Source organism: Schistocerca gregaria, chromosome 2 (genome assembly GCF_023897955.1).
Source record: "Schistocerca gregaria isolate iqSchGreg1 chromosome 2, iqSchGreg1.2, whole genome shotgun sequence".
Taxonomy (NCBI): domain Eukaryota; kingdom Metazoa; phylum Arthropoda; class Insecta; order Orthoptera; family Acrididae; genus Schistocerca; species Schistocerca gregaria.
This window is the reverse complement of record NC_064921.1, coordinates 703,774,554-703,786,151: the sequence shown is the minus strand read 5'-3', so window position 1 is coordinate 703,786,151 and position 11,598 is coordinate 703,774,554. Positions and strand designations below refer to the sequence as shown.

General features: G+C 44.5%; 1 pseudogene; it reads right to left on the bottom strand.

Moving 5' to 3' along the window:
- Positions 1 to 2,465: 2,465 nt before the first annotated feature.
- Positions 2,466 to 2,583, bottom strand: LOC126337303 (5S ribosomal RNA; annotated as a pseudogene).
- Positions 2,584 to 11,598: the final 9,015 nt, after the last annotated feature.

Genomic DNA, 11,598 nt, shown 5'->3' with positions numbered 1-11,598 from the left:
GATATAAAATGTAGACTGCAATGGCAAGGAAAGCGTTTCTGAAGAAGAGAAATTTGTTAACATCGAATATAGATTTAAGTGTCAGGAAGTCATTTCTGAAAGTATTTGCATGGAGTGTAGCCATGTATGGAAGTGAAACATGGACGATAAATAGTTTGTACAAGAAGAGAATAGAAGCTTTCGAAATGTGGTGCTACAGAAGAATGCTGAAGATTAGGTGACTAGATAACATAACTAATGGGGAAGTATTGAATAGGATTGGGGAGAAGAGAAGTTTGTGGCACAACTTGACCAGAAGAAGGGATCGGTTGGTAGGACATGTTCTGAGGCATCAAGGGATCACCAATTTAGTTTTGGAGGGCAGCGTGGAGGGTAAAAATCGTAGAGGGAGACCAAGAGATGACTACACTAAGCAGATTCAGAAGGGTGTAGATTGCAGTAGGTACTGAGAGTTGAAGAAGCTTGCACAGGATAGAGAAGCATGGAGAGGTGCATCAAACCAGTGTCAGGACTGAAGACCACAACAACAACAGATGATGTGGATCTGACGGTCGAACTGCAAGGCTGCTATGTGGCATAAGTCAGTCGGCTAGCAGGCAAAGGATGAGCATGTTGTGAAGTGAAAGAAGCGATAACTGCAGGCCTCGGATGGGGAAGTAATTCGGGTTATTATTCATGGCATACTTTGTTTAGCTCTGTACTGTGAAAATCCGACGCTAAGAAGATAATTTTCAGAGCTGGAACTCAGGAAGAGCCGTGGATATTTTTGCTGCCTTTTTTGAATAGCTCAGGAGATTGACGCTGCCGCTATCTACATCTCAAATTATCATTTGAGTAATGTATTATTGCAATGACCAGTTATGTGGTTTCGTTTTCAATAGTAATTTTGTGTTCTGTAAACTCTGTGTCGAGCCACCGCAATTTATCCTTAGTCGTTTACCTAGACAGGGTCCTATCCCAGGGGCTACAATAAATCCGAGTATCTTATTTTTACTGAACTGAAAAGCGGCTATCTTCTTTAACAAAAGTTAATAAACTTTTTGAAGTTGTAAAGTACATAATTAATTAGTGAGGATAAGTTTTGAAATACTATACACAGTTTTCATAAAGAGACAGTTGAAGTTTCATCAAAGTAGAGTTACTAAGAGAAGACTTAACTTTTAAGTTCAAAGATTTTTCTTGTTGAAATAACACTGTTTACAATTTCATGTATTATGTAGGCAACAGTCTTCTTCATATTGTGTTGTAACTATAGTGTTCAGCCTCGATCTGAGTCTACCGACAGATCAGTTTCTTGTCCCCACGCTAATAGTTGAGCTAGATTTAAAGGTCATATTACAATAACAGCAATCACGAATATGTAACTGGTTACAAATATTTAAACTATAATAGATCCAGGTATTATGTTTACTGTTGGAGCTAAATAGTACAAGGAAGTGAATATTCCTTGAGAATGCAAATAATAATCAGTGTGAAAGATACAAATAATTCATAAAACGAGTATTTTCCTATAATTAAACCGTCAATAGAACCTCTTGTCCAAGTCAGTAGTGCTCCACCGTTACTAATTTTTTACCTATAATTATCATTAGCTTCCTATTGTAACGTACAGACAGTAAGTTGCCTAAACGCATTAATACTCCTTCTGTGTCGTTCAAGTCAAATCATTGGTACATTACTTGCTAAGTTGTCCTACTGTCTTGTATCTTATCAACAAAACAGAAGTCAATAGCAAGTAAAGTCAACCCCAATAGTCAACTTTCTTTATAAACCATGCTAATATTGGATACAACTTTACCCAATTAAGCTAGTGACCGTTTTCTTTTACGTAATTACAGTTTGCTTCATTACCCTTGGCTCAGTTTCTGCTTATCTTGCTACTGCTTCATTACAATAGATATATGTAGGGAAGCAAAATTAGTATAATACCTTGCCATTGCACAATCACGGTCACAAAAATAAAAATCCTTTCACAGTATTAATGTTATCGGCATACCACTAATTTTAAAGTAGCCGGTAGTTTTATAAGTGATATATATTTTTTTTTTTAAACATAAGTCTTCTTGAGAGACCAGAAAGATATCTGTAATAGCATTACTAGTCTTATTTTTTCCCTTATTAATATTATCCCTTTATTTAACTTTACTTTGGTACCAAAATTGCATTTCCAAAGCATGGATGAGATTCGTGCATGTACACAGTATTGGAAAATCTGAAAAATTTATTATTTCTGCTGACTGAAATTGCAATATTGCACAAGCTAATTAATCAATTGCACACTCCGTCTCGAGGCTACAAGTGGCCCATCGGGACCACCCGACCACCGTGTCATCCTCAGCGGAGGATGCCTGTGGTCAGCATGCCACTCGCCCGGTCGTTATGGTAGTTTTCTTTGACCGGAGCCGCTACTATTCGGTCGAGTAGCTCCTCAATTGGCATCACGAGGCTGAGTGCACCCCGAAAAATGGCAACAGCGCATGTCGACCCGAATGGTCACCCATCCAAGTACTGGCCACGTCCGACAGCGCTTAACTTCGGTGATCTGACGGGAAACGGTGTATCCACAGCGACAAGGCCGTTGCCAATGAATCAGTTTCTGATTTCAAAATATTTCTTTTTTATATATTCCAAGTTACAGAAGTCACTCAGTGTAATTGTTAAAAGTTAAATGCATACGCCCGTCCCATCAAAATCAAAGATTTTGCTGAGATGTATAAAGTCTTTCTTCGTTCTACATCTACATCTACATGACCACTCTGAAATGCGCATCTGAGTGCCTGGTAGATGGTTCATCGGACCACTTGCACTCTGTTCTCTGCTGTTACACGCTCGAACTACACGGAGGAAAAATAAACACATTTTTCTGTACGAGCTCTGATGTCCTAGGCATATAGTTGGATTGACAGCCTTCAGCTGGAAAGGAGAAAATATAAAACTGTAGTAAATGAAGCAATCAAAAAGGGATACAAACGTCTCAAAAATGAGATCGACAGGAAGTGCAAAATGGCTAAGCAGGGATGGCTAGAGGACAAATTTAAGGATAGAGGCATATCTCACTAGGGGTAATGTAGATACTGCCTGCAGGAAAGTTAAAGAGACTTTTGGAGAAAAGAGAACCACTTGTATGAATATCAAGAGCTCAGATGGAAACGCAGTTCTAGGCAAAGAAGGGAAAGCAGAAGGATGGAAGGAGTACGTAGGGGATCTGTACAAGGGTGATGTACTTGAGGACAATATTATGGAAATGGAAGAGGATGTAGATGTATATGAAATGGGAGATATGATACTGCGTGAAGAGTCTGACAGCGCACTGAAAGACCTAAGTCGAAACAAGGCCACGGGAGTAGACAACATTCCATTAGAACTACTGATAGCCTTGGGAGAGCCGGCCCTGACAAAACTCTACCATCTCGCGAGCAATATGTATGTGACAGGCGAAATACCCTCAGACTTCAAGAAGAATATAATAATTCCAATCCCAAAGAAAGCAGGTGTTGACAGATGTGAAAATTACAGACGAATGGAAAAACTAGTTGAAGCCGACCTCGGGGAAGATCAGTTTGGATTCCGTAGAAATGTTGGAACACTGAGGCAATACTGACCTTACGACTTATCTTAGAAGGAAGATTAAGGAAAGGCAAACCTACGTTTCTGGCATCTGTAGACTTAGAGAAAGCTTTTGACAATGTTGACTGGAATACTCTCTTTCAAATTCTGAAGGTGGCAGGGGTAAAATACAGGGAGTGAAAGGCTATTTACAATTTGTACGGAAACCAGATGGGAGTTATAAGGATCGAGGGTCATGAAAGGGAAACAGTGGTTGGGAAGGGAGTGAAACTGGGCTGTAGCCTATTCCCGATGTTTTTGAATCTGTGTATTAAGCAAGCAGTGAAGGAAACAAAAGAAAATTTCGGAGTGGGTATTAAAATCTCCGGAGAAGGAAAAAAAACTTTGAGGCTCGTCGATGGCATTGTAATTCTGTCAGAGACAGCAAAAGACCTGGAAGAGCAGCTGAACGGAATGGATAGTGTCTTGAAAGGAAGATATAAGATGAACACCAACAAAAGCAAAACGGGGATAACGGAATGTAGTCGAATTAAGTCGGGTGATGCTGCGGGAACTAGATTAGGAAATGAGACACTTGAAGTAGTAAATCAGTTTTGCTATTTGGGGAGCAAAATAAGTGATGATGCTCGAAGTAGAGAGGATATAAAATGTAGACTGGCAATGGCAAGGAAAGCGTCTCTGAAGAAGAGAAATTTGTTAACATCGAGTATGGATTTAAGTGTCAGGAAGTCGTTTCTGAAGGTATTTGTATGGAGTGTAGCCACGTATGGAAGTGAAGCGTGGACGATAAATAGCTTGGAAATGAATAGAACAGCAGTTTTCGAAATGTGGTGCTACAGGATAATGCTGAAGATTAGATGAGAAGATGACATAACTAATGAGGAGGTATTGAATAGAATTGGGGAGAAGAGAAGTTTGTGGCACAACTTGACTAGAAGTAGGGATCGCTTGGTAGGACATATTCTGAGGCATCAAGGGATCACAAATTTAGCATTGGAGGGCAGCGTGGAGGGTAAAAATCGTAGAGGGAGACCAAGAGATGAATACACTAAGCAGATGCAGAAGGGTGTAGGTTGCAGTAGGTACTGGGAGATTAAGAAGCTTGAACAGGATAGAGTAGCTTGGAGAGCTGCATCAAACCAGTCTCTGGACTGAAGACCACAACAACAAAATCAGCTTTTTTCTGATTTAACATGTGGTCGAAATTTAACGGTTTATTTTTAATATTCGTGCGGATGACCTCACATCTTGAATACATAAGGTCGATTATCACTTTTCGCACCACACTGGTATCTTGACTAAATCATTTTGCAATTCGTTTTGATCTTCTGGTGACTTTACTAGTGGGTAAACGACAGCATCATCTGCAAACGAGCTACGAGAGCTGGTCAGATTTCCTCCTGCATAATTTCTACAGATTAGCGCAGGGCCTGTAACACTTCTTAGTCTAACGCCAAGAATCACTTCTGTTTTACTTGACGACTTTACGTCATTTACTACAGACTGTGACCTTTCTGGCAGGAAATCATGAATCCAGTTGCACAGAGAGATGATACTCCATAGGCACGCAATTTGATTAGAAGTTGGTTGTCAGGAATGGTATCAAAAGCCTTTTGGATATCTAGAAATATGGAATCAATTTTAGATCCCTTGTCGACAGCACTCATTACGCTGTATGAATAAATAACTAGCTGTGTTTCGCAAGAAAGATGTATTCCGAATTTGTACTGACTTTTTGTCAGTGTACCTTCGAGTGAATTCGTAAAGTTCGATCAAAGTATATGTCTCAAAATCCTACTGCAAATTGACGTCAGTGATATCAGTCTGTAAAACGGATTATTCCTACTTCTTTTCGTGGGTATTGGTATGACCTAGGATACTTGCCAATCTTTAAAAATGGTTTCAATGGCTCTGCGAACTATGGAACTTAACATCTGAGGTTATCAGTCCCCTAGAACTTAGAACTACTTCAACCTAACTAACCTAAGGACATCACACACATCCGTGCCCGAGGCAGGATTCGAAGCTGCGACAGTAGCGGTCGCTCGGTTCCAGACTGAAGCGCCTAGAACCACTCGGCCACACCGGCCGGCTGCCAATCTTTAGGAACACGACTTACTTAGAGCGAGCGGTTGTATATGAGTGTGTAAATTCTTAGCTATTGTATCAGTATAAGGAATCTAACTGGTATTCTGTCTGGACTGGAGGACTTGCCTTTATTAAGTGACTTGAGCTGCTTTGCTACATCGGACATATCAACTTCTAACTTCTCATGTTGGTATCAGTTATTGTTTGGAATTCTGGAATATTTACTTCGTCTCCTTTGGTGAAGATATTTTGGAAAACTGTACTGAGTAACTCGCTATAGTGGCACTGGCTTCTATAACATTACCATCGCTAGAGCGCAGTGTAGGTGTTGGTTGTGTCTCACCGCTGGTGTACTTTACATGTGACCAGAATCTCTGTGGATTGTTTGCCAGACTTTCGCTGTGGGAACTGTTTTAACATCTTGCTTTGAAGTCTGTGCTACATTTCGAGATTTTGTAAAACTTCGCCAATCTTGGGGATTTTGCGGTCTTTTAAATTTAATTGTTTTTTTTTTCGTTGCTTCTGCAACAGTGTTCTGACTTATTTTGCGTAACATGAACGATCAGTTCGTCTTTTATTAGTGAATTTAAGTCACATCTCGTCTACTATTACATACTTCTGAAGGAATGAGGGCTGGCTCTTAGAAAGGAGCAAAGCAACACTTTATTTGCTTTTTAAATAGCTAAATTTTGCGTATACTTTTGATGAGTTTGGGTGTTAAGGTATTTAGTCTCGCTGCAACGACCTTGTGGATATTAATCCTTGTTCTGTCTTAATGTTCTCTATTTCTTTAGGATTATTTGCAGCTAAGACGTCGTGCTTGTTTCGGCAACCATTTACACTTCTACGATATTGCAGTGTCTGTATTACCTGTATTACTCCGAATTACGATGCAATGCTCCTTCGGAAATGAACATCTGGCTGTGAGTCGTGCTCGGAAAGCCAAATGATAGTTCGCCGTCGGTGGCCAAGTGGTGCAGACGCAAAAGTTTACGTTGCCGCCGTGGCGTGTGCCTTCCGGTTGTTTACTTCACATGGTATTCGCGCGTGTTACGATCAACGATAGAATGGCAAATCCTTATCGCAAAACCACTCTGAAGTTCACCTTTTCGAACGAATATGCGAGACCAATAGTACTCATCGTCGAATAAGCCCTACTTGACGATGTGAAGATGTCTCGTGAAGGCATGTTCGGAATACACCTGTTCATCATTAGTAGCGTGGTTTGCCTCAAACTGGCAAAAGACCAGCTTGCAATAAAGTCTTAGAACGCCAAGATCCTCAAATTCCGGTATTCGGACGGCCACATCGGCCCAGTAATTGTTGAACATGCCGGCCTGGGATTATACACGATCCGTATCTTCGAACTTCCATCCGAAATGCCGGCAGAAGATGTGATGGCGGCACTGCGTCCTTGTGGAACAGTACTTGGAAATGTAGCAGTCAAACAGGCACACTTCACTACACGCCCGGTTTTGAACGGATTGCGGCAAATCTGCACTGAGCTAAAGAAACATGTCCCGTCCTACCTCTTCACTGGCGGTTGCCGAGCCATAGTCATATACGGTGAGCACCCAAAAACCTGTTCTGCATGCGGTAAAGAAGGACATGTCGTAATGAAGGCTTCCAACGCAGAGTTACGCAGGTGCGGACCGACGAAGCTCCCTCCCTTCCACCCACCTACGCTGCGTCGCTGCGACCCGATGCCCTCCAGACGACCGCACAGCAACTTCCCCACGATCTTTCACAGCCGGCAGAGACCGGACGAGACGAGGCCTGTCACGGTCAAGACGTTTTACTGAGTGACTGGTCACTCCCACCGGAGGTTCGAGTCCTTCCTCGGGCATGGGTGTGTGTGTTGTTCTTAGCATAGGTTATTTTACGTTAGTTTAGGTAGTGTGTAAGTCTAGAGACCGATGACCTCAGCAGTTTGATCCTTTAGGAATTCACACACACAAACACTGAGTGACTCCGGAACCCAGTAATGCACTAAAGACCTTCGAATCCTGCCTCGGGCATGGATGTGTGTGATGTCCTTAGGTTAGTAAGGTTTAAGTAGTTCTAAGTTCTAGGGGCTGATGACCTCAGATGTTAAGTCCCATAGTGCTCAGAGCCATCTGAACACTAAAGACCCTAATGGCGACATTCCCCACGCCGCCAGCTAACCGGACCTGACTGCCACGTATCGTGGGCGCACAACGTTGTTCCTGAACCTCCACTAGACGAAGAAATGCCCCGTGAACCAGGCATTATCAGGAGACTGACAATGCTTAAGACCCAACTACACTCGTTCTTCCCGATATGAGCGCGCATGGCAACGTGTTATCAATGCAAGCGTACAGAACTGCCGGTATCAATTTAAATAGGATCGATTCCTATGTTAAACTTCAGTTGTTAAGTGACACGTTACGAGTAGCGGATGTTGACATTGACCTGTTCCAAGAGCTATGGGCGGAGACTTGGCTCCATTTTCAGGGTTACACTTCATAAGTCAGCCCCGCAGCCAACGGACGTAGTTGACAGCGATTACTGTGCGCAAAGGCACTGCACTAGGAGACATCGCTTACTTACAGCCAGCAGGAAGCCTAGCAGTGACAGCACAGGGAATCAGACTAGTGAATGCCTATGTGCCATCAGGCGCAGACCAGCGACGAGAGCGCTCACAGTTTTATTCTGAATCAATCATGTCCCTTTTCCGGGGACGATTTGAGCATGTAATTATCGGTGGAGATCTTAACTGTGTTCTCGCGAGGAAGGACTAACATCCAGATTTTACCACCTGTCCCGAACTCCGTTACTTAGTAGGTTGACTCAGTTTCTCAGACACCTGGGAAGAGGTACGTTGGGATCGCCTGGGAAATACAAACAAAATGAACCACTAAGCCAGTCGATTGAATCGCATCTACGTGACCTCCCCTCTCGCTTCTGACATCTTGAACGCGGAAAGATGGCCTTCTACCTTCGCGGTAAACCTCCGACGACAAATGATATGGCGCAGTCGGGGTCCATGGAAACGTAACGCTGACTACTTACAGGAACCGAAATGTCGACGAATGGTGACCACCACATGGGAATCCTGCGAAAGACGCATCACGCAATAAAGCACTCAGTCTTCAGGCCACAAGTGTCCCATCGGGACCATCCGACCGCCGTGTCATCCTCAGATGAGGATGCGGATAGGAGGGGCGCGTGGTCAGCACACGGCTCTCCTGGTCGTTATGATGATTTTCTGTGACCGGAGCCGCTACTATTCGGTCGAGTAGGTCCTCAATTGGCATGACGAGGCTGAGTGCAGCCCGAAAAATGGCAACAGCACATGGCGGCCGAGATGGTCACCCATCCAAATGCCGGCCACGCCCGACAGCGCTTAACTTCAGTGATCTGACGGGAACCGGTGTATCCACTCATCACGCAATACTCGTCCATATATTTGTGGTGGGTACGATGTGGAATTCCAGCCTTACGACGCACGATGGTCCAGTATGGCAAGCACCGAATGCAGTGGCATCGAGACACAACAGAATTTTACTAAATGTTCCTCCGGGACCTTATGGAGCACCCACCATCCCCAGAGCGCCAGGTCGAACAAGTCAAGGCCACGATATTTGCTTTATTCGACGCCTCTTGGAAGGCGTAGCTGTCCGAGCGCGATGCCAAAACAGCATCACCGGGGAAACGCCCTCAATGCATCATGTCGTCGTAGATCTCCGACCCCGTCTACAAGCGCTGTTCCGTTCTTTAGATTTGCGTGACGGACAACAGTTAGTTATCACAGGCGGACATTGCAAAAACCTGTCGTGAATAAGACCCTAACGTTGATTCACTTAGACTACAGATGGTCCATCGCACCCTTGATGGCCAGGCGGCCGACTCCCCTTTAACAAACATCTCCCCTGAAACGTCACTGTTGCGCTTGCCAAGAGGGCTGTCAATCAATCGCCAGGACCAGACAACCTGCCCTTAGAATTTTATGGAACCTTCAAGGACCTAATGTTGCCACGATGGAGGGAAATGTACCAGGAACTACTGTCCCCTACGATGCCACAACCACGGGCTTTTTTGGGAGGTCTAATTGTTTCGATATCCAATCCCTCTGGAGGCACGCCACCTCACAGCTATCAGCCAATCGCTTTACTCAGTTCAGATTTTATCATTTTTACGCGCTTCCTCGCAATGTGTGTCATACGAGCCCTACACCAGATCTTGTTGCCTGTACAAACGTCATTGGACAGAGGTATCAATATACAATCAACGCTATGTATTTATAGACACTTCGCCATTGAATTCTGTGAACTGCACGGAGCCATGATTTCCGCCGATTTCTATCAGGCATTCGATCGCATGAAGCACACCTTCCTTGCGAAGGTGATGGGACGGATGACTTTCGCACCTGCTTTCGTCCTATTAATCATGCACCTGCTTCGTGACGCTTTGTCGGGGGTGCTATTCAATAGAAGGACGACGACACCAATAGCGATCGCACTGTCAGTCCGACAGAGTTACCGCCTTTCGACGATCATGTACACCATCGCACTTCTCTGCGGCCTTCAACGATATTTATCAGGGATCACCCTGCCAGAACACACATTCAAATGCTGCGCCTATGCAGGCAACCTCGTCTTCATCGTACGTACCAACGAGGAGGTTCAGGAGGAAACGCGGTGGGACCGTACAATACGGGAGCGGTGCGGGCAGCCATATGAAATTCGATAAATGCTGCGCGATGACCATTGGAAAAAGTCTCGCTAGTGTAAGTGTGGCTGTGTTCAGGATGATGGAGACCCTACGCTGCCTAGACACTGTTTTTACTCGAGACATCCGTCGTACCACGGCGGTCGACTTCCGGCGTCTTCTTCGGACCATCAGGACGGGCGTTAGAAGTCAGTTATTGCGACCAATGGGCATGTTAAAAAAGGTGCAGTTTGGTAACATTTCTGTGGCATCGTACATAACACACATCGCGCAAATCTTATCTATCCCTACAATTATGGCTCGTCGGATCCAAGCGGCATTTGGGTATTTTGTCAGTACTGGTCACACATTCAACGTCAAGTATGAAACTCTCACACGCCCCAAGCGAAGAGGGGTTCTCGTCCTGGTCAGTGTCCACTCGCGCGCTACAGCTCTTTAGGTATGAATCATCTTAAAAATATGGAATCATAGCCTCAACGGTATCACTGGTCGACGAACTCGCACCTACTTCGTGTCAACCGCCGGTCGCCGTGGCCCACGCTCCATCAGCGCCATCACGTAACAAACATTTCCTTCTGGAATACAGATATGTCCATGCTGACTTTCCTCGCACTAAGGCTCCCACTATGCGTGATATTCATCACTTCTTAATGCGGACTCACCCCAGGAATGCAGACGAAGAACATCACCCACAGGTTAGGTGTCCGGCGATGTGACACGCAGTTTAACATCCATACTTCACCACGAAAACAAGAGCCATCTGGTACATCGTCGTTACACGTAAATATCCGACGCGACACAATCTGCATGCCGTCGCCCTGGCGGACAGCCCACTCTTCCTGAGGTGTCATGTGGACGATACGGACGAACATCGTATCCTGTGCGGCTCGGCGACAGACGTATTGTTCCTCCTCCAGCAGCTACTGGGCGCCAGTACACATGATCGTCCCCAATATGCTCCTGTGAGGACGAGACCTACACTACTGGCCATTACAATTGCTATACCTCGAAGATGACGTGCTACAGACGCGAAATTTAACAGACAGGAAGAAGATGCTGTGATATGCAAATGATTAGCTTTTCAGTGCATTCACACAAGGTTGGCGCCGGTGGTGACACCTACAACGTGCTGACATGAGGAAAGTTTCCAACCGATTTCTCAGAGACAAACAGCAGTTGACCGGCGTTGCCTGGAGAAACGTTGTTGTGATGCCTCGTGTAAGGAGGAGAAATGCGTACCATCACGTTTCA